The following is a 27,910-nucleotide window of genomic DNA, read 5'->3' as shown; positions in this document are numbered from 1 at the left end:
AAAGCTGAGATTAAATGGGAACTGAAAGGTTGGTTACTGTTACTACCTTGTTCTAGCGACTGTATTGCTAGCAGTTGTGTTGCTGGGACAAGGCAGTAACTGTATCAATCTCCTCCTGCCCGATTGTGTTGACACCACTTTTCCTTGACCACCTGTGGATACTGATGACCTCTCTTCACCTCATTTTATTTTAACCTTTTTATTTATCCCTCATGTCAAGCATCATCTCATTCCACTGAGGTGTCATCTTTTCTTCACCACAGTTTGAGAGCTACAATTAGACAATGTGAATTTCGGATGGATTACCAATGTGTTAACAATATGTGAGGAGAGGTAACCGTATGCTATAGAGAAATAAACTTAAAAACAATTGATTAATATACCAAAAAGATAAGAAAACCATTACAAAGGCATAAGCCCGGTGGTGCGTTAGCGCCAGCTGACACTGACTTTTGAGAACTGATTGTTAAATTGTCGAGAATTTTGCCAGCTGGTTGTGGCATATAGCTATTTAAAAAACTAAACTATATAGGCTTACAATTTATGTTAAAAATAAAGTTAATAAAGGCCAGGTGGGGTGGCTCATGCCTGTAATCCCAGCATTTTGGGAGGCCAAGACAGGCGGATCACCTGAGGTCAGGAGTTTGAGACCAGCCTGGCCAACACAGTGAAATCCTGTCTCTACTAAAAATATAAAAATTAGCCAGGCATGGCGGCAGGTGCCTGTAATCTCAGCTACTCAGGAAGCTGAGGCACGAGGATCGCTTCAACTGGGAGGCAGAGGTTGCAGTGAGCCAAGATTGCACCACTGCATTCCAGCCTGGACGACAGAGAGAAACTCCATCTCAATAAATAAATAAATAAAGCTAATAAAATCTCAATACTTGTCACTTCATAATATTTTTATAATTACATACTCTCTTGAAGTTACTTTTCTCTATTGCTCATGTCTATTGTATGTGTATAGTAGAAATATTACACAGATGCTTCTTGACTTATGATAAGCCCATTTTAAGTTGAAAATATCATAAACCAGGCCAGGCACAGTGGCTTACACCTGTAATCCCAGCACCTTGAGAGGCTGAGGCGGGTGGATCACCTGAGGTCAGGAGTTCAAGACCAGCCTGACCACTATGGTGAAACCCCGTCTCTACTAAAAATACAAAAATTATCTGGGTATGGTGGCAGGTGCCTGTAGTCCCAGCTACTCAGGAGGCTGGGACAGAATTGCTCGAACTCAGGAGGCAGAGGTTGCATTTGAGCCAAGATTGTGCCACTGCACTCCAGCCTGAGTGACAGAGCAAGACTCCATCTCAAAAAAGAAAGAAAGAAAGAGAAAGAGAGAGAGAGAAATTATAAACCAGAAAGTCATTTAATATACCTAACCTACTGAACATCAGAGCTTAGCCTAACCTACCTTAAACGAGCTCAGAATACTTACATTACCCTACAGTTGGGCAAAATCATCGTACATACAGCTTATTTTATAATAAAGTGTTGAATATCTCATGTGATTTCCTGAATACTGTACTGAAGTACTGTTTCTACTGAATGTGTATCACTTTCACACCATCGTAAAGTCAAAAAATCGTTAAGTGGAACCATTTTAAGCCAGAAACCATCTGGATAATGGTGTGCTACTTTGCTTTTCTTTCCAACTGCATGTTCAGGGATGTCCTTTTGGTGCCTTGAAATTAGCCACATTAGGAATATTTACACCATAGAAATTGGACTGCTACCACTCAGGGTTCCTCCCTTCCCCGCAAGAGCTGTTTTGTCAGGCACTTACCAGCACACCACTGCCTGGACCCATAAGTATACAGAGAGAATAGGAACAGAGACAACAGCAGATAAAAATGTTAACAATGTTATGGAAATCAGAAAAAAAAAAAAGCAGATGAATGAGAAGCAACTAATTTAGCAGAGAAGATAAAGCTGCAACCTAAGCTCAAAGGGAGGGAAATCTGTAAGAAGAAAATCAGCTACACCACAGAATCTTAGAAAAAGCAGAAATTGGTTCCCTCTGTGCAGAACATGGGTGCAGGTGTGCTGAAAACAAATGTGTTGAGAATGTGTACATGGAGCTACAAGACTCCACATTTATTTCCATCCCTATGTACACCTATGCACAGCTGCACTGTCACACCACTGTCCCTGCCCAGCCTCGGGAGGAAAGGTTGAATCTGAGAGGGACTGGACTCAAGGACACCAGGCACAATCGAGACCCGGCGTGTGACACACCATAGAAACGGAATTAGAAGACACTCTGTCCTTTATTGTCTTTGTTGTTTTGTCTTGCTGTCACCCAGGCTAAAGTCCAATGGCATGATCATGGCTCCCTGCAGCCTCAAATTCCTGAGTAGCTGGGACCATGGGAACATGCCAACATGCCCAGTTAATTTTGTATTTTGTAGAGACAGGGTCTCACTATGTTGCCCAGGCTGGTCTTGAACTCCTGGTCTCAAGCAGACTTCCTGCCTCAGCCTCCCAAGTGGCTGGGACTCCTGAGTGAGCCACTGCACCCAGTTGCACTCTGGATTCTAGGACACCACAGCCTCCTTACCCCTCTTAGATCCCAGAATGCTGGCAATAAGGGTTCTACCCCATGGGCAGAAGATTCAAGGATTCATCATTAGGGAAGCTGACCAGTCAGAGAAAAAAGACTTACAGAGAATGACCTAGTGGGTTCCTTAATGAAACATCCAGGTCTCCATTGAATCACCTGACAATGAGCCCACTGGTTGACAAGCTTCACTCATGCACACGTCACTTGAGTGTCAACAGTAAATCACCAGACATTTGAAGAAAGCCTCTAACATGAAGAAAAAATATTCCTGAAGTTGAGTTCTATGCCCAGACTAGTACAAGGGACATTTACAAGGTCTCCAAATATTTAGCTGCCATGAACCCTTCCTCAGGAAGCTACTAGAGGATGTGCTCCAACAAAACAAAGAATTAACCAAGAAAAAGATACAAGCTCTAGGAAACAGGGAATCCAACATAGGAGAGAAGGAAAAATTATTTCCAGGAGGATGCTGAAATCTGGGCTGGTAACTACAGTAGACCTGAGGAGAAACCAGCCTGAGTTTGAAGCAGAAGGATAGTTCCCAGAGGATGTCCGCACAGGAAGAGAAATGCAATGGCAAGATTACTAGTGTGTTCACCACACTGAGGAGAGCTTGGGAATGAATTACTCATAAATGCCAAAAAAAAAAAAAAAAAAAAAAAACCCTATGAACTAAAAAAGACAAGGCAATTATTAACTCCCAAGGGGAAAAGATATACATAAGCAGAAATGTAAACGCAGTACACTGCAGACAATATTTACATAAGCAAAATAATACAAATACTGACCAGGGATTTTATCACAAGATGTGCTGTCCTGTAATTCATAATATTCTAAAATGCATATTTTTCCCCTCATTTTAACATTTTGGAAATCAGAACACATTTTTTAGTCAATGTGATAAGAAAGTGTTGCATGATAGTTTACTTGCATCATAGTTACTTTATTTGCACTTCTCTTCTTGTGTAGTGCCTCATAAAATAATGGCAAACCTTATAATCAGAGGCATGCGTCTAAAATAGGAAGAAATACAGGAACTCTGTTCCTTAGTGAGAAAGAAGCATGTCCTGGGGGGAAGAGGAAAAAGCTACCTCTTCATCTTCCAGTAAGTCAGGAGACCATTTCTAAAGTTTAGAAAGATACAACTCTATAAGCACATCATTTGGAATGAATGCTGCAAATACCAGGAGTCACAGACAGTGGCTGACTCTGGACAGCAGTACCTGAAGGCAAGAATGGGTGGGGCAGGAGGCTACAAGGCTGTGAATTTTCACTAAAGTTTGTAAATATCAGAATTTTAAAACTATATATATGGATTAGCAGTAAAAATAATATGTGGAAATAGGCCTGGCACGGTGGCTCATGCCTGTAATCCCAGCATTTTGGGAGGCTGAGGAGGGCAGATTACTTGAGGCCAGGAGTTCCAGACCAGCCTGGCAAACATGGTGAAACCTCTCTCTACTAAAAATACAAAAAAAAAAAAAAAAAAAAAAAAAGTACAGGTGTGCTCCTGTAACCCCAGCTACTCAGGAGGCTGAGACACAAGAATTGCTTGAACCTGGGAAGCGGAGGTTGCAGTGAGCAGAGATCGCACCACTGTACTCCAACCTGGGAGAGAGAGGGAGATTCTGTCTCAAAAAGGAAAAATAAAGTGCAAAAATAATACATATAAACATAAAAATCATGAAATGAAGCTTTGCTATTTCAAGCGTCATCAGAACAGAGGTCTTCAGACTGAGACAACCAGCAGGAATTTTCACGGGCTTCTCTGTCAAGACCAGCCTTAGCCAGCCCATGCTGTCATCCCCGGTTGGGTTTGCAGAAGCGAGCGTCCTGGGCGACCAGGGCTCCTGGGCAACATGTACCTGGCCTCCCATGGCACCTCTTACCTCCCATCTTAGACAATTCGCTGTCTGAATTCTCACTCCCGGGAGATTAGATAGCTGGGTTTCAGGGACAGTGGTAACCGCAGCTCGCACAACACATTTTTCTAATGTCTTGTTACTGGGAGCCCTCAAGAATGAGAAAGGAAGCTGGCGGTTGGGCAGGTGTGGAGTTTTTTTTCACTTAGACATCTGTTAGTGGTTCTGGAAGCCCACCCCTCCTGTTTTATAGACGAAGAGCTCTGGATTCCTGATGCAATGAGGCATTCATTCTGACAGTGTGTTCCAGCTGCGCAGCGGTGGGGGCGGAAATGTACACGGTATCCTGGAACCAGAGGGTGATAAAGGGAGAGGAAGATTCCTCCTGATAAAGCAAGAACGGCTTGCTTCTCCTGTCAGAACTGCACATGAGTTACTGCAGGAGAAGAGGCCACCCCACCGTACACTGGGACATTTGTGCACCGCCTGGCTCTGGATGGGAGAATTTTGCAATTCTGCAAACAAGTCTTTTGTCTGCAATTCTGCCGGGGATCTGCACGAGGCTGGCATGATTTGCCAGGCACCCTGAGAGGCCAGCAGGACCATCAGCTGCTAACCCCACCAGGGCTGAAGTTCAGCTGCTGGGAAGGGTTGCAGCCACACCTGGTTCTCACACAGAAATGCTTCCACACTAGGTGGTAAGCAGCCCAGGCCCTGGCCCCGCCCCCAGAGCCCCCACACCTCCCACTGTCCTCCAACCAAACGGGGGCAGATATGGCCCAGCAGGGGGCCTCCGGGAGCTGACTCTGGAGGCCCTGCGGTGACAGGTCTGCTGGGTCAGGCCCGCCTGTTAAACATTTTAAATATCCCTCCGTGCAACCAGATCTATCAGCGAGTGGCCCGAAGGCCCAACTTCCTGCAGAAACCTCTCCACCTTCCTCTCCCGGCCTCCTTTCTCCCTGGCCCAGTGTTTGCAGGTGCAGAACACCAGACAGCATCTCTCCTAGTAAAATGTCTTTTCCTATGAGCAAGAAGAGAAGCCCTTTTCTTATCCCCTGGGGAATCGTGATGCTCCAGCCTGCAAGGAAATGCTCCTATGTGCTCTTCCGTCTGCTTCCCTAACTTGTTTATCCTGATCCATTAGGTTAAAATGGCCAGGGACAGCATCCTAAAAGGTGAAAATAAAGTTACTGACAAGCAGCCTCCCGGACCTGGGCCGACTGCAGGAAGAGCCAAGCCTGGGTGATGTGCATATCCTAGGCTGGCTGGGGGCATCTGATACCCAAATTTTGTAACTGGGACTGCCAGTGACCCTCCTCGCCTCCTCCTTCCCACCTCTCAGCTGCCACTCTGAGTGTCTAGACCCCACAGGACAGAGATTCCCCAAGGTATAAGGCCCAGGCCACAGATGCCCCTGGCCCTAAGGACACACTGAGCTCCTCCTATGCAGCCATAGGGACGGGACTTGTCTTTCTCCAACATGGAAAGCTTAACTGGTCTCTTATCCTTTGGTAGAGGCAGGCCCAGGTGTGGCCAATGGAGACAAAGGGGTCCCCCAGTGTTCCTGGCTAACCTAGGGTCTTATGGGGTCTTTATGGGTTGGAACCAAGTGGACCCTGTGCTAGGATTTAAGAGGGCAGGTTTTTAAAGAAGTTTTTAAAATGATGCATGCACACGGTTAAAAAAAATTAAGATATATACATGCGGCCAGGCATGGTGGCTCATGCCTGTAATCTCAGCACTTTGGGAGGCTGAAGTGGGCAGATCACACTGGTGAGGTGGGGCTTTGGAACTCCCAATGTGCATGATGATCTGGTGAAATCATTCGGTCAGTTTCCTCTGTCTGTACAGAAAACATTTTCCAGTCTTTACTGACTGTAAGACTTGGGATAATTTAGCAAAGGGTCTCTTTTGGTTTGTTTGTCTTTATGTGAAATCAGTGGCAGGCTGCATAGTGGAAAGTGTCCATGAAGTAAGGACTCAGAACACCAGAGTAAATCCTTTTTTAAAACATTTTATTTAATTATTTTTTAGAGACAGGGTCTCACTTTGTCACAACTGGCATGTAGTGGCATGGTGGTGGCTCAGTTAGCTGGGCATGGGGACGCACACCTGTAGCCCCAGCTACTTGAGAGGCTGAGGTGGGAGGATGGCTTGAGCCCAGTAGTTCAAGGCTGCAGTAAGGGTACTGCACTCCAGCCTGGGTAACAAAGTGAGACCCTGTCTCTTAAATTAAAAATGGCTGGCCAGGCGCGGTGGCTCATGCCTGTAATCCCAGCACTTTGGGAAGCTAAGGCGGGCGGATCACGAGGTCAGGAGATTGAGACCATCCTGGCTAACACAGTGAAACCCCATCCCTACTAAAAAAAAATACAAAAAAATTAGCCAGGCGTGGTGGCGGGCGCCTGTAGTCCCAGCTACTCGGGAGGCTGAGGCAAGAGAATGGCGTGAACCCGGGAGGCAGAGCTGACAGTGAGCCGTGATCGCACCACTGCACTCAAGCCTGGGTGACAGAGCAAGTCTCCATCTCAAAAAAAAAAAAAAAGAAAAAAGAAATGGTCAAGAGCAGTGGCTCATGCCTGCAGTTCCAGGCCTCTGGGAGGCTGAGGCAGGCAGATTGCTTGAGCCTAGGAGCTAGAGACCAGCCTGGGCAACATGGCAAAACCCTGTCTCCACAAAAAGTACAAAAATTTAGCCAGATATGGTGGTGTATGCCTGTAGTCCCAGCTACTCGGGAGGCTGACTTGAACCCAGGAGGTCGAGGCTGTAGTGAGCTGTGATCGCACACTCCACTCCAGCCTAAGTGACAAATTGAGACCCTGTCTCAATAAAATAAATAAATAAAAACTTTTTTTTTTTTTTTTTTTTTTTTTTGAGACGGAGTCTCGCTCTGTCGCCCAGGCTGGAGTGCAGTGGCGCAATCTCGGCTCACTGCAAGCTCCGACTCCCGGGTTCACGCCATTCTCCTGCCTCAGCCTCCCGAGTAGCTGGGACTACAGGCGCCCGCCACTGCGCCCGGCTAATTTTTTCTATTTTTAGTGGAGACGGGGTTTCACCATGGTCTCGATCTCCTGACCTTGTGATCCGCCCGCCTCGGCCTCCCAAAGTGCTGGGATTACAGGCGTGAGCCACCGCGCCCGGCCAATAAAAACTTTTTGTAGTGATAAAGTCTCTACATGTTGACCAGGCTGGGCTCAAACTCCTGGCCTCAAGTGATCCTCTTTATTCAGCTTCCCAAACTGCTGGGATTACAGGCATGAGCCACTATGCCAGGCCTAATTTTTTTATTTTTAGAAATGGGAGTCTCACTGTGTTGCTCAGGCTGGTCTCAAACTCCTGGCCTCAAGTGATCCTCCTGCCTTGGCCTCCCAAAGTGCTAGGATTACAGGCACGAGTCACTGTGCCCAGCCCCAAATCCTTAAACTCTCTGGCCAAGGCTTTCTCCTGAAATGAGAAAAATAATTCCTGAATACCTTCCTTAAAGCATTGTGATAAGTAACAAATGTAACGCAGTTTGCGAAATGCCTTGAACATTATAAAGTAGCCATGTAAACGTAGGATATTCTGGTTTTTCTCTTTCATTCTAGCCAGCTAGTCCCTTTAGGGGACCCTCATGCACTGCACAACTTGGCAAAGCTGGTCTCTGCATGCTTAGCCTCTCTTCCATCCCAGCGCCGCCCACACTCCCTATTCACCCCTTCCAGATGCTCCCACTACTGCTTGGGACAGGGCCTCCCAGGGCAGCACTGCCTCTGCAGGTGTTCCTCTCCCTGACATCACTTGTCATCTCTCATGGTCTAAGGGCCTCAGTGCACTGAGGACACCCTCATTTTGCGGCAGCACAGCCCATTGTTTTGGGTCTGGAGGGGACAGGAGACCAGATGGTCAGGGACAGAAGCATTGATGTAAAGAACTGTGTTTGTTTAACCCGTAGAAGACAGGGCATAAAGGCCCACGGGAGAAGTTTGCAAATGCACGCTGTTAACAGAAGAAAGATTAGAGGTGTTCTGCAGAGCTTTATGAGGTAGAACCAGGTGGACCCTGTGCTAGGATTTAAGAGGGCAGATTTTTAAAGAAGTTTTTAAAATGATACATGCACAGGGTTAAAAAAATTAAGATCTATACGTGCGGCCAGGCATGGTGGCTCATGCCTGTAATCTCAGCACTTTGGGGAGGCTGAAGTGGGCAGATCACTTGAGCCCAGGAGTTTGAGACTAGCCTGGGCCACATGGCAAAACCTCATCTCTACAAAAACTACAAAAATTAGCAGGGTGTGGTGGTGCATACCTGTGATCCTGGCTACTCAGGAGGCTGAGGTGTGAGGATCACTTGAGCATGGGGAGGTTGAAGCTGCAGTGAGCTGTGATCACACCACCGTACTCCAGCCTAGGTGACAGAACAAGACTCTGTCAAAAAAAGAAAATATATATATATACACACACACACACACACACACATATACATGCATATAAACACACATACATATATACATACATGTATAAACCTAAAATTCTTCCTTCTACCCCTGAAACCAGTTACCATAGATGCCCTCAGCAGAGGCAAACAGTTACCAGTATCTTTCCAGGTACAACCTAAGCATATGTTCATGTATCTCCTTTTTTTCTATCACATAAATGGAATTATTCTCTACATATTATTGAGCTAGTCTCTCTTTCTCACAAATCAACATGAATTTTAGATTTTTCCCTGTCAGTGCATGAGAATGGTTTAATTTTTTTAACAGCCTCTTGGTTTCTCATAGTACAAATATTCCATAATTTATTTCATCAGTCCCCTGGTCAAACGTTTAAATTATTTCCAGTCCTTTGCTGCAATGAATATCTTTGCACACATGTCTTTGAGCCCATGGGGACTATATCTGTAGGATAAATTGTTAGAGGTAGAATGCTGGTCAAAGGATAGGTACATTTTAAATTTTGATAGATATGGCCAAATCATGAGTAGATTTTAGCCTACAGTAAGAAAGAATTTTAGCAACCAAAACCACTCAAGTGGTGTGTGGACTATGTTAGGAGGTTGTGAGTTTCAGAAAGGAATCAAGACCAGGCTACAAATCAACTTGTCAGAAATGCCATTGGGTATATTCAAGCATTGTAAACACACTGATCACAAAAGGTCCTTTCAACTCTGATACCCTAGCTTCCTTTTTACTTATTTTTATGTTTTAAGTGACTATATATATATATTTTTTTACATGTACAACATGACGTTTTAAAATATGTATGCTCTAGCTTCCTAAGCATAGGTATCACCGTAGAGACTCAATATGTATTCATTGAATATTGTGCAGAGATAAAGTAAGATGTCATGCCATTCCCATTGGAAGGTGTGTAGAAGGAAGTGGGTCAGTGCAACACATCTCAAAAGAAGTCCTCTGGTGAAGCAGCGCTGTCACGTAAGGCACTGCGCACGGCGGGCTTGCACCATGTAGGGCCTGGGCAGGTGGTTAGGAGTACAGAGGAGGCCTTTCCTGTTCTCCCCATCATCACTCACGTTGTCCATGTCTAGAACTCCACATTCAGAAAAGTGCTCTTTGGCAGATGTGGCCAAACAGGGAGTGCAGTTTCTGGCCCTGAATCACCATTATTAGGTCAGCATCTTCAGCAGCAGGGCCATGGCACCCAGACGGGTTGTGATCCATCGTGAGGAGTGTGCTTATTGCTAAAGGTAACTGAGCATCCGAGGTTTCCCAGAAATGGGAAGTTCCTACCTTACAACTCAGTTCATTTCATTCCTTGGAAAGATCTTACATATAATGGGATAAAATGTGTTCCTCTTTAATCTGCTCCTGTTTCTTGATTTTAGGTCTTCCTTTCACAACCAGTGAATACAAAATTGTCCTCCATCTACATTCTAAGCCTCACAGAGCCTGAGGGCTGCAATTAAACGCCAACTTGGTCTTCTCTCCTTTGGGTTCGATCTCTTCAATTCTCTCAAGGTTGCTTGTGTGTCGTGTTTTTCAGATATTTGCAACTTAATTGCTGTTTTTGAACCTATCCCTTCTCACTCCAAGCAGTCACAAGTCTCAGAAAGTGTATTGCCCAGAACTTGGCCCGATCTTGGCCAGGAAGGAGTAGCGTGGAATCATCTCCCTGTTTTTCTGTGCACCTTTCTAAAATCAGCATCCCGGAGATCCCTTGCTTTGGCCTGTCAAGCACACCCTCCCGCTTTTTTTGGGGGGTAAAAGCACTGTGATTTCTCATTAGAGAGCTGTTCTTCCTTATTCTGAGAAGTCCTGGTTCTCCCTGCCCCTCCCACTCAGAGGATGGTAGCACACAGAACCCAGTTTAGGCCTTCAGACTCTAGCTTCCAGAGTTTTGAGCATTTGGAAGAAAAATGTAACAGAAAACAGTGGAACAGAAAAGTTCTGATGATCCCATTTCAGGGATGGGGTTGCGGGGGTGTCCTCATTTTCCTGCAGCTTGGTTCTTCAGTATCCAACAACTATTCCATACCTTTCCAGAAAATCCCTTTTCCGATTTAGAGTCCATTTCAGTTGCTTGCAACCAAAGAACTCTGACCCAGATTACCCTGTCCTGTCCCAGTCCCCACCAGGAAGTCACTGTGGACCAGACACTCCTAAATCTATTTCACACGTGTTACCATTGAACCACACGTCCGAGTCCTGCACTTGGAAAGCTGATCTGGGACAAGAACACAGCCTTTGTTTTGGGCTATCCCAGTCATGTCCCAAATTCATGACTGGGGATCGTGGATCCCTCTTCTTAGTTCACATCCATTGGTTTCCTGTCACCTATTGGGCAACTTGCCATCAAGCTCTCCCATCAAGTCACTGCCAAAAGTGTTGAGTAGCTAATTACAGCTCATGGGTTCAGCAACTTCCGTCAGTGTGCCACCCTCCCAGGCAGGGAAGTCAGTGTTCACAGAGCTTAACTAACTGGCCAATAAGGGATGAAGCCTAGTCAAACCCAAGTCTGTCAACCCCAAAGCCAGGGCGTTGGAAGGAGGAATCCTCTGAGGGGTCCCTGCCTACAAGAGACCTAGGGGAGAGGTTGCATCTTACATGGTTCCTGAAGACCTGTGAACAAAGGGGGTTGAGGAACCATATGAAGCCAGTGCCCGGATGCAAAAGGCCCAGCCTCAGACTCCATGTGCTAATTAATGGAGCAGTAGAGCTAAAGTGTTGAGGTGGGAGACAGGATGGCAGAGGAGAAGGGGCACAAGATTTCCAGCAAGACAAAGACCTGGGTTTGGAAGGATCCTCCAACCTAGGCTTCATTCAGCATCCTGGGTATTGATATTGATATATTGATGCACCGTTGGCATCTCTCAGATTCAGAGGTTGGCAGGAAAGATGCCCCGCCTTCTCACGGTGCCCCTCACCCCACCTGATCTCTCCTCAATCCCCAATCTCTCCTTGCTCCCTTAAGGATGTATTTTAGGGTAGGGAATTGACAACATAAGAAGTTTGATGTGTGGGCCGGGTGCGGTGGCTCACGTCTGTAATCCCCACACTTTGGGAGGCCGATGTGGGCAGATCACGAGGTCAAGAGATCAAGACCATCCTGGCCAACATGGTGACACCCCGTCTCTACTAAAAATACAAAAATTCGCTGGGCGTGGTGGCACGCACCTCTAGTCCCAGCTACTCGAGAGGCTGAGGCAGGTGAATCACCTGAACCCGGGAGGTGGAGGTTGCAGTGAGCCGAGATTGCACCACCTCACTGCAACCTGGCAACAGACCAAGACTCTGTCTCAAAAAAAAAAAAAGAAAAGAAATTTGATGTGTCCGGAGAAACACCAACATTGTTGGATGATGGAAATTATAATAAAATAAATTTAGATGTTGCTTTTGTTGAAAATTTTTTTTTTTTCTCACCCTGATTTGGTAGTTTGAGATTCTAATTTTATAACCTTGGTCACTGGGAGAACCTTGACTGATTCCTATCATTTTAAACAGCCTTTTATAGTCACAGCATCTAGAGAGAGTACATTTCCTCTTCTTTTTCAACATATCACATTTCTTGGCAGAAATAGCTAGCAGAAAGCACCAAAATGTTTATAATGAGGATAAAATCAAAATTTCGCACATCAGATTTCTCTTTTAGATTATTTCTTCCTGTTAAATCTTTCCCTGTTTTAACTTTATTTTAGTGGCTAACAATTTAACATTTATTTTGACACTGTTCAATCATCTTATAGGATTTTATCGTCAAAGGACATTGGCTCTGGGGTTAAATGTTTCTAAACCAAAAGGACTTTGTCGGCATAATCATGAAAAAGCTTGGCTGGGTTCAGGCCGTTGTCACCTCCCACTTGAATTCCGAGGGTGAACTCCGGAATGGCCTTCCTGCTTTCTCAGCCTCCACTTAACTCGGCTTCTTTCTAAGATTTTCCTTTTTAAAACTGTACACTGTGCTCTTGATTCTGATGTAAAGTAGTTTGTAGGCCAGACTCAGTGTCTCATGCCCGCAATCGCAGCTCTTTGGGAGGCTGAGGTGAGCCTCAAGACCAGCTTGAGCAATACGGTGAGACCCTCGTCTCTACAAAAAAATATTTTAAAAATTAGCCAGGCATGGTGGCGCGTGCCTGTAGTCCCAGCTGCTTGAGAGGCTGAGGTTGGAGGATTGCTTGAGCCCAGGAAGTCGAGGTTGCAGTGAGCTCGGGTAATACCAGGGCAACAGAGCAAGACCCTGTCTCAAAAAAAAAAAAAAAAAAGAGAGAGAAAAAGAAAAAAAGCTAGCTTGTGGTGGCCATTAAGGAGTAAAGATCAAGTTCAAGTTCAAATCAAAAGTATGCTAAGACTCACAGCAGAAGCCACAGGAAGAGCCTTTATTTAACCCCCAACCCAGGCCAGGATGCCCAAGTGACCTTTGCCACGTTCAGCTGAGTCACCAGGGTCCCCAAATCTTTTGCATTTTGCCCTGAAACTGCTTTCCCATCTCTGCTCTCAGTGACTAACTCCGTCACGAATGTGACCCAATTTGTTCGGCAAGATGTGATTTTTTTTTTTTTTCAACTCATGCTGCTTTTACTGGTCACGATTCTCTCTCAGGCATTTAGCGACTCCCTTTCGGCACCTGCCCAGCCCTGCTGCTGAGCTGGATTGAGAGCTTTCTCCCCAGCTGTTCCCTTCCAGCCCGTCCTCCTCTCCCTGGCACATCCATATTCCATTTGCTTTTCTGCAGCATTTTGATATCTCCAGAGTCTCCTTAAAATAGATAAACACTAACCTCCAAGGCAAGTGGCGAGGCACAGCCCAGACTCGCATCAGCTTAACAATCTGCTCCAGGAGGCGGCTGGATGGAAAGAATAATGATAGGAGTGATCTGCTCATCGAGGCTGTTTGTCATTTACAAAGCGCTTTTGCTTGCATGATCTTATTGAATATAAGCACGGGTATAAGCACTACTTCCATTTAATAGAAAAAGAAACTGAGTCTCAAAGAGGTGAGGAACTTCTCTAGATGGTAAATAAGAGGCAGGGCCAGGACTGGAACCTGTCCTTTTAAAAACTGCTGTATAATTTACATTCAATAAGACACAGATGTTCAGTATTCAGTCTGATGGATTTTGACAAAGGGATGCACTTTGTGTAACTACCACCCCAAAAGGGAAAAGATCTTTCCATCACTCAGGACGTCTCCTTGTGCCCTTTCTCAGTAAACCCCCATCCCCTTCCGACTTCGACACGAAAGATTTGTTTTGCCTTCAACCTAAGTCTGACTCCAAACTCCTGTATTCCAAATTCTGTCCTTTTTCTCCGACACCATGCTGTGCTTCGGAATTAACAAAATGGGCACCATGGGTCCCACCTGGCTGGAATCTATAGACATAGGACTTTAGGAGGCCAGGCCATGGTCTTTTAGCTGAAAAACTAGGTCAGCTGGTCGAGTGGACCTCGAAGCTTTCAGTTTTTGGAATGTATGGAGGGCAGTTCCAAAAATACACACAGGCCTGATCTCTAGAGTGCACCTTGAAACTGAACTCACCACTCTCCAGCCTCAACAGCACTTCTACGTGCTGATGGTCACTGAAGGGAAACTGGTACAAGGCTGAAAGAGGAGTCAGAATTCAGCTGGGAGGCAGAGAACACAAGACTCCAGTCCCACGCGTCTAGAGCCTTCCCACCTGCCTTAAACTGCCACCACGGGGATCTGGAGCCACTAGTTACAGGCAACACCCTCCATTCTCACATCAGAAAATTCTCTTTTGTGGACTTTTCATGCCCATCAGGCGGCGTAATCTGACAATGGAGAGCTTTGCAACTGGAGGCCTCCATTTCAGTGGAAAAGAAGAAAGAAGCAAAATCATGAAAGCCCACTCCATTACTTCCAAGGCTACGCAGTAAAGGGAACGAGCTGCTGAGTCACCGTGGGCCTCATTCCTATCAGGCTTCCATTAAGGAAGGGAGACCTTCCTTAATGGAAGGTTTATCTGTTTATCTGGCCAGTTTTATGCCAAACTCCTTGTCCAGTCCAGCAGGTTAACTGATTGCTCTTGGATTTTGTTTACATGCGGTGACATGCCAGTAAATTATCAGCTGGTTCTCAGGGAAGCGGAAAAAAGCCCCAATGTGTAGTATTTGGAGATTTCCGTGGTTTCACCGAAGGCGGCTTTGAGAGTGTGCCTCTGCAACCCGGCTCTAGCGCACTTCCAATTTACAATAACACCTTTAATTTATTCAGCACACCCCTACCCCAGCGGTGACACAGTGATCTAAGGGGTGGAGATTTGAGAGTGGCCCTGTCCCCTCTGCATGCTGTCCCAAAGCCATTTTCTCCCCGCAAAAGATGGGGCGCTGCATAGTCAAGAGAGTTTGCAAGGGCCTCCTCTCCCATGTTGGAATCTCCAAAGAAACCTTCCAAGTTATTTGGAAGTATAGAATAAACATAAGAAAGCCCGAGATAAATTCCCACAAACCTCCAATCCAGGGGGCTGAGTCGTCAGCCTCCACCTTTCTTTACTGGCCTCCGTCAATAGCCAGCCTGTACAAGTTTTTAGAATATCCCTAAACATTCGGTTTTCTTTCTTGTTTGGTTTTGTTTTTCTCTTTAGAAGACTAATTGCAGAAAAGCCTAAGAATGCACTCATTTCCTGCTCCCGGATGAGCATCAGCAGCCATGCAGAGAGGAAAGGAATGGCAGGAAGAGGCTCCAGCTGAAAACAGCATTGAAGCCAGGAGTGAGCGCCGGGGTCTGTAAATATCGAGAGGCTGCCGCGCTGCCAGTCATACTCCTCCTCTTTAAGGCCACAAGCGTAGGAGGAAAGCTGAATGCCAATGTGCAGGCTCAGAAAATGATTTGTGCGGTGAAAAGATTGTTTTTCCTTTTTTAAAAAAAATTTAATTTTTAAATTTATGATTGACATAATTGCACATACTTCTGGGGTACAGTGTGATGTTTCAGTACAAGTGTACATTGTGTAATGATCAAATCAGAGTAATTAACACATCCAGTACCTTAAACATTTATGATTTCTTTGGGATGAGAACATTCAAAACCCTCTCTTCTAGTGATTTTGCAATCTATAATACATTATCATTAACTCCAGCCATCTTTTTCCATTTTCATCAACATGCCTGTGTGGGGTCAGGTTGGCAGCAGGGCTCCCTGCTCTGCCGGCATTTACAGCACCACGCTGTTCTCTTTGGCCACCTTAATTAGCACTCACTCATCATGTGCCTTTGCTCCTTCTTCCCTCCAGAATGTGACCTGATTCTGCATGACCTCTCCCAATCTCGACTCCATTTCCTGTCCCAACACATCCTTGCTCTTGACATTCTGCTCTGGGTTTTGTTTTCTGCTCCACAGTTCTTTGGCAGGAGCTTTGGCTTTACATTTATAAGCCTTCTGATGACTACAGATATTCAAATAATTATCCAAGCTTCCTGTCTCTCTTGTTCAGTACAGTCTCTTTTGTGTGATGCATTCATTAAATCCCTCTGACAGACACTTTGCCCACTGTTATGGAGGGGTTCAAAGATATCCAGGAAGAGGTCCCTGCCCTCAGAGATTTTGTAGTCCAGCAGAGGAATAACAGTAATATCTATGCCGTACTGAGAGCTTTCTACACGTCAAGCAGGTTCCTCCCATTACCTTAGACCTCCGAATAATCCTTGAAATAGACCCTAAGGTTATTCCCATCCCATATAGGTGATGACTGAGGCTCAGAGAGGTTAAGTAACTTGCCAAGGTCACGTGGCTTGTAAATGGTGAAGATAAATATGGAGCTGGGATTCTAACGCAAATGGTTCCAAAACCTAAGCCCTTACCACTGTGTGACAGTTAAGTATCCAAATAACAATACAAGGCAGAGAGTGCTGATAGCAAAAACAAAGCAGAAGTTCAGAACTAGGTGGTTTTAGAGGGTGGAGATGGGAGATGATGGTTCATAAGAACCTTTTTAGGGGGAAGTAGTGAATTCCCAGGCCCTGAACTTACTTGGGCAGAAACTGGAGCTATCTGTGAGGCTCTGAACTAGTGTCCGCACCTGAAAGATGCCTCTGGAAGTCCTTCTGGCCCTTGGAATGCTGATTTTAGCACGTGACCTATGTGCAGCACCTAGAAGGATGATTTTTTTTTCCTCTCTCTCTCTCTCAGACACAGTCTCGTTCAGTTGGCCAGGTTGGAGTGCAGTGGTGTGATCTTGGCTCACTGCAACCTCCTCTTACTAGATTCAAGCAGTTTTTGTGCCTCAGCCTCCTGAATAGCTGGGATTACAGGCATGAGCCATCACTTCCAGCTAATTTTGGTATTTTTAGAGACGACGTTTCACCATGTTGGCCAGGCTGGTCTGGAACTCCTGGCCTCAAGTGATGCACCCACTTCGGCCTCCCAAAGTGCTGAGATTACAGGCGTGAGCTAGTGCACCTGGCCAAGAATGCTTCTTGATGGTGCAGATTGAAGGAAGAAGCCAGGGACCAAATCCTCAGAGCTAGAACACTCAGGGGGCACAGTTAGTTTTGACTGCAGTCCTCATCTGCTTCGAAGCTTGCCCATTACTTGGGCCAGGAATATATGTATGTGTATATATATATATATATACACACAAATCACAGTCACTGTTTGACAGCTAAAGAAGCAAGAAACGGGACTCTTTAAGCCAGTAGTTCTCAAACTATAATCCTGAATTTATTCCATACGCTGGACTTGGGAGTTCCATAGTAAAATTAAATCATTGCCTTATTGCTAACACTCAGGGGTGGTGCAGTTGTACTAGTGTACTAAAAGCACCTCAACTTCAATAGATTCCATTGAAAATGTTCCCTCAAATGTTTCTGAAAATTTCAGCACCTGCTCTTACTTATCTGACAGTGGACACTGATACAATAAAACAAATAAATGAGTGGAGCTAACAACTATTAGCAGAGAAACAGAAGTAACCAATTAGATTTGGCATGACAGCTTGGCTTTTGTATTTTCATGGACGGTGGGTGGTAGTTTTGGATTGCACACATTTATTACAGTCATACTTTCTGCCCGTTAAATTGTTCTTAGATCATTTAATAGAAAAAGTACATCAAGGCCGGGTGCGGTGACTCATTCCTATAATCCCAGCACTTTGGGAGGCTGAGGAGGGTGGATCGCCTGAGGTCAGGAGTTTGAAACCGGCCTGGCCAACATGGTGAAACCTCATCTCCACTAAAAGCACAAAATTAGCCAGGCATGATGGTGCGCACCTGCAATCCCAGCTACTTGGGACGCTGAAGCAGGAGAATTGCTTGAATCCGGGAGGCGGAGGTTACAGTGAGCCAAGATAGCGCCATTGCATCTAGGCTGGGCGACAAGTGAAACTCCATCTCAAAAAAAAAAGAAAAAGTTACCTCAATGTTCCATGGTGTTCTGCAGAGTCCCATGGCTTCAGGTGTTGCCCCTCACCTTCCTCACACGCGGCGTGACTGAGTGATGATTATGTGGTTGTTGACCTGCAGTGTGAATGAACTTGTGGAGATTCTAAACGGTGGGACTGTGTGCCGTGACTAGGCTGGAGCGGGGCACTTTAAGTGCTGGGGGAAAATGGTTCAACCCAGGGGTGCAAAATACAAAGGAGGGTCCCAAGCCTTCTCTCCCATTAGCACTGCTTCCCTCACTGCAAATGGTGCATTCTCCATCAGTTAAGGATGCATCAGAATCGTCCCACGGAGACTCTGGTCCACAAAATGGATCCCTCACTGCCAGCTCCCGAAGGACAACTCCCATGCCTGTCACACACCTGTAAGAATCTCAGGCCCGTGGGAGGAGGAGCGCACGCACAATTGGAAAAAGGCAAACAGGTGAGTTCTACCTCGTCATCTGCTTAAAAACCTCAACCTGGGGCCGGGCACAGTGGCTCACACCTGTAATCCCAGCACTTCGGGAGGCCGAGACGGGTGGATCACCTGTGGTCAGGAGTTTGAGACCAGCCTGAGTAACATGGTGAAGCCCCATCTCTACTAAAAATACAAAAATTATCCGGGCGTGGTGGCGGGCGCCTATAATCCCAGCTGCTTGAGAGGCTGAGGCAGGAGAATTGCGGGAACCCGAGAGGCGAAGGTTGCAGTGAGCGGAGATCAATCACACCACTGCACTCCAGCCTGGGCGGCAGAGTGAGACTCCATCTCAAAAAAAAAAAAAAAAAAAAAAAAAAGGAACCGCTACCTGGACCCTCAATGAACAGGACCTTTAAAGATGTTTCACTAACGTTTAAATGCTCCCCTTTCAAAGAGCCCCTGTAGCCAGCAGAGGGCTGTGACCTTTTTCTCTTCCTCAATCCCACCCTTCCCTCCAGCCCTGCACCTGAAACTGAGACCCAATGCACCAATCCCTGAAAGAGGCCGGCTGTGCCCTATTCTCCTGCAAAGCCAGTGTAGGCCCCAGCGTCTTTGCCCACCAGAGCCCGGGCCACACCAGATGCCTTGAGCTGACGCACCCTAGCCTCAGGCTGCCGGCACTGCTGAGTCCTCTCCTTGGAGCACTGGTCTACCCCCTACTCACTCTCTCCCCAGCCAAGCCCATCTCTTCTCTGAGGCTTCAGTAATGCACTAGATGCAGATGCTGTTAACTAAGGCCTCTGGAACTGCCTCCTGGGCCTTCCCCCTAAATACTCATCAGGCACCTCAAACTCAGCATGTTCCCTGCTAACCCCATCATTTCCTGCTCCAACCCAGCTACCCATTCCCTGTGATTGTGAACTAGTGGCTGCTACCACCACCTACTTGGCCATTTGAGCTGGAAACCTGGAAGCTGTCCTTGAATTTTCATTCTCTGTCTCCCAGCGCCTCATTCAATGACCAATCACATTTCAAGTCCTACTTACTTTTTTTTACCTGGCTTTCCCGTGATCTCAGTCTTAAGCCCTCATCATCTCATCTGGATTTCCTGTAACAGATATCCCTGGCTCGGCTTTTTCTCTCAGGAATTTCATCCTCCATACTGCTGCCAGGAGGATCCGTTTACAAAGCAACTTGGAGGCAGGTGTGCTGGCTCACCCCTGTAATCCCAGTGCTTTGGGAGGCTGAGGCAGGAGGATGGTTTGAGCCCACGAGTTCAAGGCTGAAGTGAGCCATAATTACACTACTGTACCCCAGCCTGGTGACAGAGTGAGACCCTGTCTCTAAAAAATAAAATAATGATAATAAATAAGCAACTCAGACATCTAATGACACCAACGTTTCTGACCAGCCAATAAAGCACAAACTCCTTTATGTATTACACCTAGGTCAGGCGCAGTGGCTCACACCTGTAATCCCAGAACTTTGGGAGGCCAAGGCAGGTGGATCACCTGAGGTCAGGAGTTCGAGACCAGCCTGGCCAACATGGCGAAACCCTCTCTGTTCTAAAAATACAAAAAATTAGCTGGGCATTGTGTCGGGCGCCTGTAATCCCAGCTACTCAGGATGCTGAGGCTGGAGAATTGCTTGAGCCCAGGTTGGGGAGGTTACAGTGAGCCAAGATGGTGCCACTACACTCCAGCCTGGGTGACAGAGGGAGACTCCTTCTCAAAAAAAAAAATAATAATAATAATAAAATATATATTACACCTGGCCCTCCCTCCCCACCTTTATCTTCTGCCTCGCCTGGCCTGACATTTTAAGCCCCATCAAGATGCAACTGCTCATCCCTTGCCTTCCTGTCCTAAACCTGATCATGCTTCCACCTCCAGCTGCCTCGAAGGCTGACCTTCAGCTGTTATTCCCCACTGTCTCTGACCCTGCCTCTTCCATCCCAAAGCTCCCATGACCCCAGTGCTTACTTCTGGATGACCCTGTTGATTTCTGTTATATGTTTATGTGTTTACTGTCTTTGAATCTCCATCCCCTAGAATAGTGCCCGGCCAGTCTTAGAGCAGAATGACAAACAGGGTGAAAATCTAAAGCCAGTTTCAGCACAACACTGTCAGTATTTTCAGCCTTTTGAAAGGAAATACCAGAAGTCATCACCACCCCCAAACATCCTATGGGCATTTCTTCACTATTAAAACATCCCCCATGTTCCCTAACACATAGCTGTGGGGATGGGATGGCTCCCGTCAGCTTCTTGCATTCATCCCTGATTCTCCATCTCAGTGTCTCCAGTTAGGAGTAGACCTGAGTGAGAGACGAGGGTTGAGACCCAACTCCCCATCCCAAGCTATCTTTCCCGATACCCGAAATCACCTGAGGCTCCCATCTGCCTCCCTAAACACATACACACACACACAGACCAAGTGTCTCTCCCCTGTCACACCCTGCTCTCATGCCTGGTTCCCTGCATGGCCTGAAGTGCCCACCAACAGCTTGGCTCAAGTCAGCAGCGATCTGGTGGCATCTCATCATCCCCAGGATGACTATTGGCTTGACACCCTACCAGACTTCTGGTTGCCCCAGTCTCCTGCGGCCACAGCTAAGAAGCTGAGTATTTGATAAGTAGACAGCACTATGAGGCCCTTACAGGTCACCCATGCCTTGCGCCATAGCCAACAGAGGTGACAAACATGGCTTCTGTTCCAGGTGATCCGCCGTATACCCCATTCTGATCGTTACTGAGTACTTACCAAGTGCATGCCACCGACTGCCTGTCTTACAAAAGGTGCAACTTGGCGTCATAAGAACACGGGTTCTACAGTCAGGCATAGGTTCAAATCCCAGGTGTGCCAGTTAGTAGTTGCATGACCTTGAGCAAGTTACTAACCTTTCTGTGCCTCAGCTTTCCATCTGTAAAATGGGACTGAAAACAATAGTACTTCCCTCATAGGACTGCTCTGGGGAATAAATGAGTTAACAGAAAAACAGTGCCTGGCATGTAGTGGGGGCCACACAAGTATTAGCTGTCATTATTCATGTGCTAATGAATATTAGTTCATCGACTTCTCACATCACCCCACTTTACAGATGAGAATACTGAGGCTAGAGAGACAAAGAAGCCCAGACTTGAGCATCTCCAGCATCCATGTCCTCAACCAGTGAGACCATTTGTGGCCCAAATCCCCTCAGCCATGCAGCTTAGGCCTCCATTCCCAATGCTTAAACTGGGCAAACCTTCCACATCCTTATATTGATATCACTTACCATTTTAGTAGGAAATGAGCTCTGAGTTGATTCAAAGGTAGGAAATGCCTAATACTTAAAAACAGTTTGTTTCATAAAAACAAAAACCCTTGTTAATTAACACCTAACCAAGTCACTCCATTAACAGGAAAGTGACATGGTGGCAGAGCGAGGGCTCAGGGTTCCAAGTTTTGACTCATTGTTGTCAACAAGCACGTCCTTTTGCCCAGGGAACATCAGAGAATTGTTCATACAGAGACAGCGACCGCAGATGGGGCACTAGTGCCTTCAGCTGCAAAAGGTCGTCTGGCAGGAAGCACGTTGGTCCCCTGGCAGTTTCTTGGGCCATGTGGCATAACCGCCAGGTTATACTTCTGCAATTACAGTCCCCAGGGACCTGCCACATGAAACAGACATTGGCTGTGATCCTGTAAAAAGCCTCAAGCAGTGGCTCTTTCAGTACAAGGAAACCCTTGGGACAGAAAAGTTTACTTTTGCTCAGGCTTTATGGTGACAACCAGCGTGATCAACAGGAATTCTGCAGTGGGGTGACGCATCAGGCTTGGGAGCCTTTGCGCTTGACTTTGAAAGATTATAAATACACCAGGCTCGCCAAGCATAGCCAGTCAGTTACAAATTACGAGTCATCTTTCGGTTGTTGCTGAACTTCCTTTACACCTCTTGTTTTGAACAGTAAGCAAACAACATCTAATCTTCTGGCTGTGGAGTTCCAAGTACACCACAAAGCATCGGGACACACCTTTGCCCTGGCTGCTTTGTGTGGTTGCAGGTTAACCAGACATGCAGCTAGGAGTTCACCTAAAACCTTCCTTTCCCCGGTATATACCTTGGTGTTGATTTGACGGCTGGATTCTGACTATTGAGTGTTCAGGGATAGTTACTTCATTAAGGCTTCTGAGATCCCCCATTTGCTTGAAGATGAAAACAGGCAAAGGTATAAACAGATAAACAGTCACACAGATAAATAGCTGTGTGGGCCATTACTTTTAAAGCATAGTAGATGTTATTTGTGTTTGGAGAAGCTTAATGATACACTCAAGAATCCAATAGTAGAAATTGTTTGCTTTCAGGAAAAAAACGTTATACCAGGAAGGTATGTATGAAGAAAAGAACTGTATAACAGCAATCTACAATACGCCTGTTCATTTGTAGCATAACAGTTACACCTGCTCACTGGAGCTTCTTTGAGATTTCAGTCTTTGGTGTAAGACACATGTATGCACATGTGCACACACAATGGTAAGCACACATGCTCTGCAGCTTCAACCCTCAGTGCGCAATAAAATAAAAAAGACACTTGAATCATCTGTCTCAGCCCCAGCTAGAGCCTACGTCTTCCAACATGAATTTTAAAATACCTTTTTGCCTTTTAAAATATGCTGTAGAGGCCAGTCACAGTGGCTCATGCCTGTAATCCCAGCACTTTGTGGGGCTCAGGCAGGTCACGAGGTCAGGAGATCGACACCATCCTGGCTAACATCGTGAAACCCCGTCTCTACCAAATATACAAAAAAAACATAGCCGGGCGTGGTGGCGGGTGCCTGTAGTCCCAGCTACTCGGGAGGCTGAGGCAAGAGAATGGCGTGAACCTGGGAGGCAGAGCTTGCAGTGAGCCAAGATCGTGCCACTGCACTCCAGCCTGGAGGACAGAGCGAGACTCTGTCTCGGAAAAAAAAAAAAATGCTGTAGATGATTTTTAGTTTATCCAGGTCCTTTGTAATTAATCTCTGCATTCATCGTAATTGGAAGTAAAGCTCAAAGTAAGAAAATAGCTTTCCTCCAAGTTTATTGCAATTAGAGAAAAATATAATTTAAATGTTTTTGTTTCCCATTTCTGTTCCTTCCATACATTGGCTAGAATGGTTCCTGGTCTGTAAGCCAGTGGGTTGAGATTCCTGATCAGACCACCTTTTCAACCCAGTTCTTTCTCCTCTTTGTATTTCTCCCATACAATACAATATTGAACATTTCACAACCTATGGGCATATGTTTTTGGCAATGTGGCTAAGCCAGGCAGCATTGAGGACTGTCCTGGTGACAGTCTGGTGCAGCCCTCACCCAGGTTCCCACACTCACACCCCTCCATTCTCCAGTGGGCTGTGCAAGTAAGTTAACAGCAAATAAATGGCCCAGAATGGCTTCCTGTTGGGGAATAAAAGGGACAAAGACTTCTGCCCTTAAAACTCCGGTACCAAAAGTAATCTAGCGGAAATCAATATTACTGGGAATATCCTATGATTTGGGTGGTGTTGAGTTCAAAGACAGCATGGCCGAAGTGTGACCATCCACCCAGTCACATGAGGCAAAAACCCAGGCGCTACCCGCATCCTCACCTCCAGCTTCCTCCCCACGGCCAGTCGGTTAGAACGTGTAGGGAGAGTACCTCTCCCAGCCCTGGAATCCTCTCACCATCTTCACCCCTTCACCACCTTCAAAGACTTTCATGGCCGAGTGTGTTCCGACCATGTCTGACCCAGAGCCCTTCCTCTGGGCTCTCAGCTCCACGTCACATCCTCGTGACCACGCACCTCTCACTGTTATGTGCTTAGATATGTGTGTGTGTCCACCTCACCCACACACTGTGAGATCCTTGAGGGCATGTTGTCTCTTTCATTTCTGTATCTCCAGTGCCTAAAAAGGAAAGTGCTCACTTACTAAATAAATATACAATATAAAAAATAATTTTTATCCCTTGTCCCATTTGAGATCGCAAATGAGTAAAGTTTACAAGTATTCATCTAGTCAGCATCCCACTAAGACCACACAGACACTGAGATGAGCACAGGATGCTTATAAGCAAATGCAAAATAAACTATGAGAACTGTGACAGCTTCCAGTGCTCTTCATTATAAATATCGGCTCTTCATTATAAATATCGGCAATTGCTAATATTCAATAACATGTCAAACACTCTACATTAAATTATCACAAGTCCCTCAGGCAGGTGTTAGTTTTCTCTTTGTACAGCCCAAGAAGCTGAGACAAGAGTCACACAACCAGCCAATAGAGAGAAAAGATTCAAACCCGGAGACCTTCTGTCTCTAATCCCACCCTCCTCCCACTGTCTCCTGCTGCCTTGCTGTTTCAAAGCTTGGCTCTGACACTATGAGCACTGCCAAAATTTTACAACAGTTTGTGTATGTCATGGTCTGCAAACGCTGCTGATGGCAGTGGTGGCAGCCTCAATAGAAGGCTGGGACTGCTTACCAGAGGGAGGATTTCCTGAGCTCTAGTCACACCTGCTCTTTGTTCTCTCTCTCTCTCTCTCTCTTTCTCTCTCTCTCTCTCCCCCCCCCCCCCCCGTCTCTCTCTCTCTCTCTTTTAAATACAGACAGGGTCTCACTCTGTTGCTCAGGCTGGAGTGCAGTGGTGTCATCATGGCTGGCTCACTGCAGCCTCAAATTCCTGGGCTCAAGTGATCCTCCTGCTTCTGTCTCCTAAGTAGCTGGGACTACAGGCATGCACCACCAGGCCTGGCTAATTTCCTTATTTTTATTTTATTTCTGTAGAGACAAGGTCTTGTCACCTTCCCAGACTGATCTCGAACCCCTGGGTTCAAGAGATCCTCCCACATAGGCCTCCCAAAGTGCTGGGATTACAGACGTGAGCCACCACACCTGGCCCACACCTGGTTTTTATCCTCAACACACACCCCCAGGCTCAAACTCAAAAGGAAGGAGCAAACCCAAGAAGCTGCGTGAAAGACACCTTGACCTAAAATGTGCTCATGAACAGGCAACTTGACTACATATTCTCCTCGACCTACAGTGGAGCGACATCCCTATAAAAGCCATTGTAAATTGAAGATATTGAAAGTCTAAAATGCCTTGAATATACCTAACCTATCGAACATCAGAGTTCAGCCTCGCTTCCCTTAAATGTACTCAGAACCCTTCATTAGCTTACAGTGGGCGACATAATCTAACACAGGCCTATCTATGTTCTAATAAAGGGTTGAGTATTTCATGTGATTTATTGAATACTGTACTGAATGTGAAACAGAATGGTTGTCCGGGTACTCACCATTAGCTGACACAGCTGAACGCACACTGCGCCTGAAGAGCGTTTGAAGCATTGAACTAAAATTAATTGCTGGGTGATGGGGCTGCTACAACGACAGGGTCATCAATTTCTCTCTTCTGCTGAGACTCGAGAACCGCGGGAAGAAGGCGCTGGAGCATCAGCACTTGCTGGTTTGGCAGGCTGAGCGCTCTTCCTTCAGGAAGGCATCAGGTGTCCGTGGTTTACCCTTCTGAGGGCAGGGCTGCCTGGGCGCTTCGGCTCGTAGCCACTGCCCAGCATCGAGAGAGTGTCATACAGCATATCCCTTGCCTGTGGGATAAAGGCCAGTCTTCAGCATCTGAAGTGCACTATTTCTTTTTTTTTTTTTTTTTGAGATGGAGTCTCGCTCCGGAGTCTTGCTCTGTTGCCCAGGCTGGAGTGCAGTGGTGCCATCTCGGCTCACTGCAACCTCCGCCTCCCGGGTTCAAGTGATTCTCCTGCCTCAGCCTCCCGAGTAGCTGGAACTACAGGTGTGTGCCACAACACCTGGCTAATTTGTTGTATTTGTAGTAGAGACGGGGTTTCACTGTGTTAGCAAGGATGGTCTTGATCTCTTGACCTCGTGATCCGCCCTTCTCGGCCTCCCGAAGTGCTGGGATTACAGGCGTGAGCCACCGGGCCCAGCCCTGAAGTGCACTTTCTACTAAATGCCTGTCACTGTTACATCATCCTAAAGTTTAAGCTGGAACTCTCTATACTTGCACCTGTTGTGTGAAGGATGTATTAGAAACAATACAGTTCCCTCCAACCCCTCCCCACCTCATTTGTGGAAGAATCTCAGGTCTCCCTCCTAGAAACGGATTCAGCCTCAGAGATTCTCAAGACCAAGGTGGCATCCCAGGGTTCCAGGCTCTGGAGACGAGGATGTGGAGGGAAGGGGGTAGGGGGAGGTCACTCTAGGAAAACGCATGTACCCTAGATCCCCAGTGAGCTAAGTGGAACTGACTCCTAGATGGAAATAGCCCGGGCAGACTTGTCACTGCAAGAATTCTGGTCTCCCTGGATACCCAGCATGCTCAAGAGCCCACTTGAAACGCTGAAACACTTCAGCATACTGTATGTGCTCAGAGGAGTGGCTGAGACTAGCAGGTTGAGGAAGGAAAAGGAAGAGGGCCTTCTACGTGCCAAGTCCTAGAGCTCAGGCACCATACCAGGAGACAACATGAAAAACAGTCTGCAGCAGACGTTGCTCTCGCCTCACGCAAAACCACTCCAACCTCCTCCTAGCAAGATTTCCTGTGCACTAAAGGCTGAAACACTGAAGACCTCTTCCTCCAAAGTCCCTTGCACTAGGGTTTTCCCCGAGTAGTCTTCCAGGTCGATTATAATAATAATAGCAGCTTACCCAGGCAGACGCTCTGGTGCATGGTACAGCCTGGGCATTTTAAGTGGCTACCACACTGCCCCTCTGGAAGCACAGAGGTGGAGATGCTTTAGACCTTCTCCAGCAGGGGTGACAGTGGCACTATGTCTAGTCAATCTCTAACCTCAGGGGCAGTCAGCAGCATCAGCACAGCTTCCTGGTTCAGCAGCTTTCCGGCCTGCAGCACAGGCAATGTGGTTTTTGAGTTCACAGTGGAAGCAGCAGATACAGCAGCTACCTGACTAGGCCAGTTTTGCAGTATGGTTCTGAGACTGCACCTGGACCCACTCTGTAGCCTCCCTCTCCAGCCCTTGCCATCATTCTGTAGCCCAGTGGTTCTCCAAGGGTGGGCTCTGGACCAACAGTACCTGGGAACTTGTTAGAAATGCAAATTCTTGGGCCCCACCCCAGACCTGCTGGATCAGAAATTCTCGGGGTTAGACCCAGTAGGCTTGACTTTAGCAAACCTTCTAGATGATTCTGATATGCCCTAAAGTTTAGGGACCTTTGCTGTGGGTCAATCACCTATAATAAATCCATTTCTCCTGT

At 46.5% G+C, this 27,910-nt stretch overlaps 2 long non-coding RNA genes across 4 annotated transcripts in view; one reads left to right on the top strand and one right to left on the bottom strand.

Moving 5' to 3' along the window:
• Positions 1-15,606, top strand: part of LOC139359141 (uncharacterized) — a 58,703-nt gene extending 43,097 nt beyond the window's left edge. For 2 of the 3 annotated variants that reach the window (XR_011614931.1, XR_011614932.1), the window contains exon 3: positions 15,468-15,606. This is a non-coding gene — a long non-coding RNA (uncharacterized lncRNA). The remainder of the gene's footprint in view (positions 1-15,467) is intronic. The other variant, XR_011614933.1, reaches the window with a different exon arrangement.
• LOC105485959 (uncharacterized) lies at positions 7,296-27,608 on the bottom strand. The gene is made up of 6 exons (XR_011614934.1): positions 27,344-27,608; positions 25,960-26,268; positions 21,937-24,567; positions 13,644-18,336; positions 8,716-13,103; positions 7,296-7,872 (listed from the first exon to the last, which is right to left on the bottom strand). It is a non-coding gene; the product is annotated as an uncharacterized lncRNA (long non-coding RNA).
• Between the last annotated feature and the right edge of the window lie 302 nt (positions 27,609-27,910).

Source organism: Macaca nemestrina, chromosome 16 (genome assembly GCF_043159975.1).
Source record: "Macaca nemestrina isolate mMacNem1 chromosome 16, mMacNem.hap1, whole genome shotgun sequence".
In the NCBI taxonomy this organism is placed as follows: Eukaryota; Metazoa; Chordata; class Mammalia; order Primates; family Cercopithecidae; genus Macaca; species Macaca nemestrina.
This window is presented reverse-complemented; position numbering and strand designations above follow the sequence as displayed.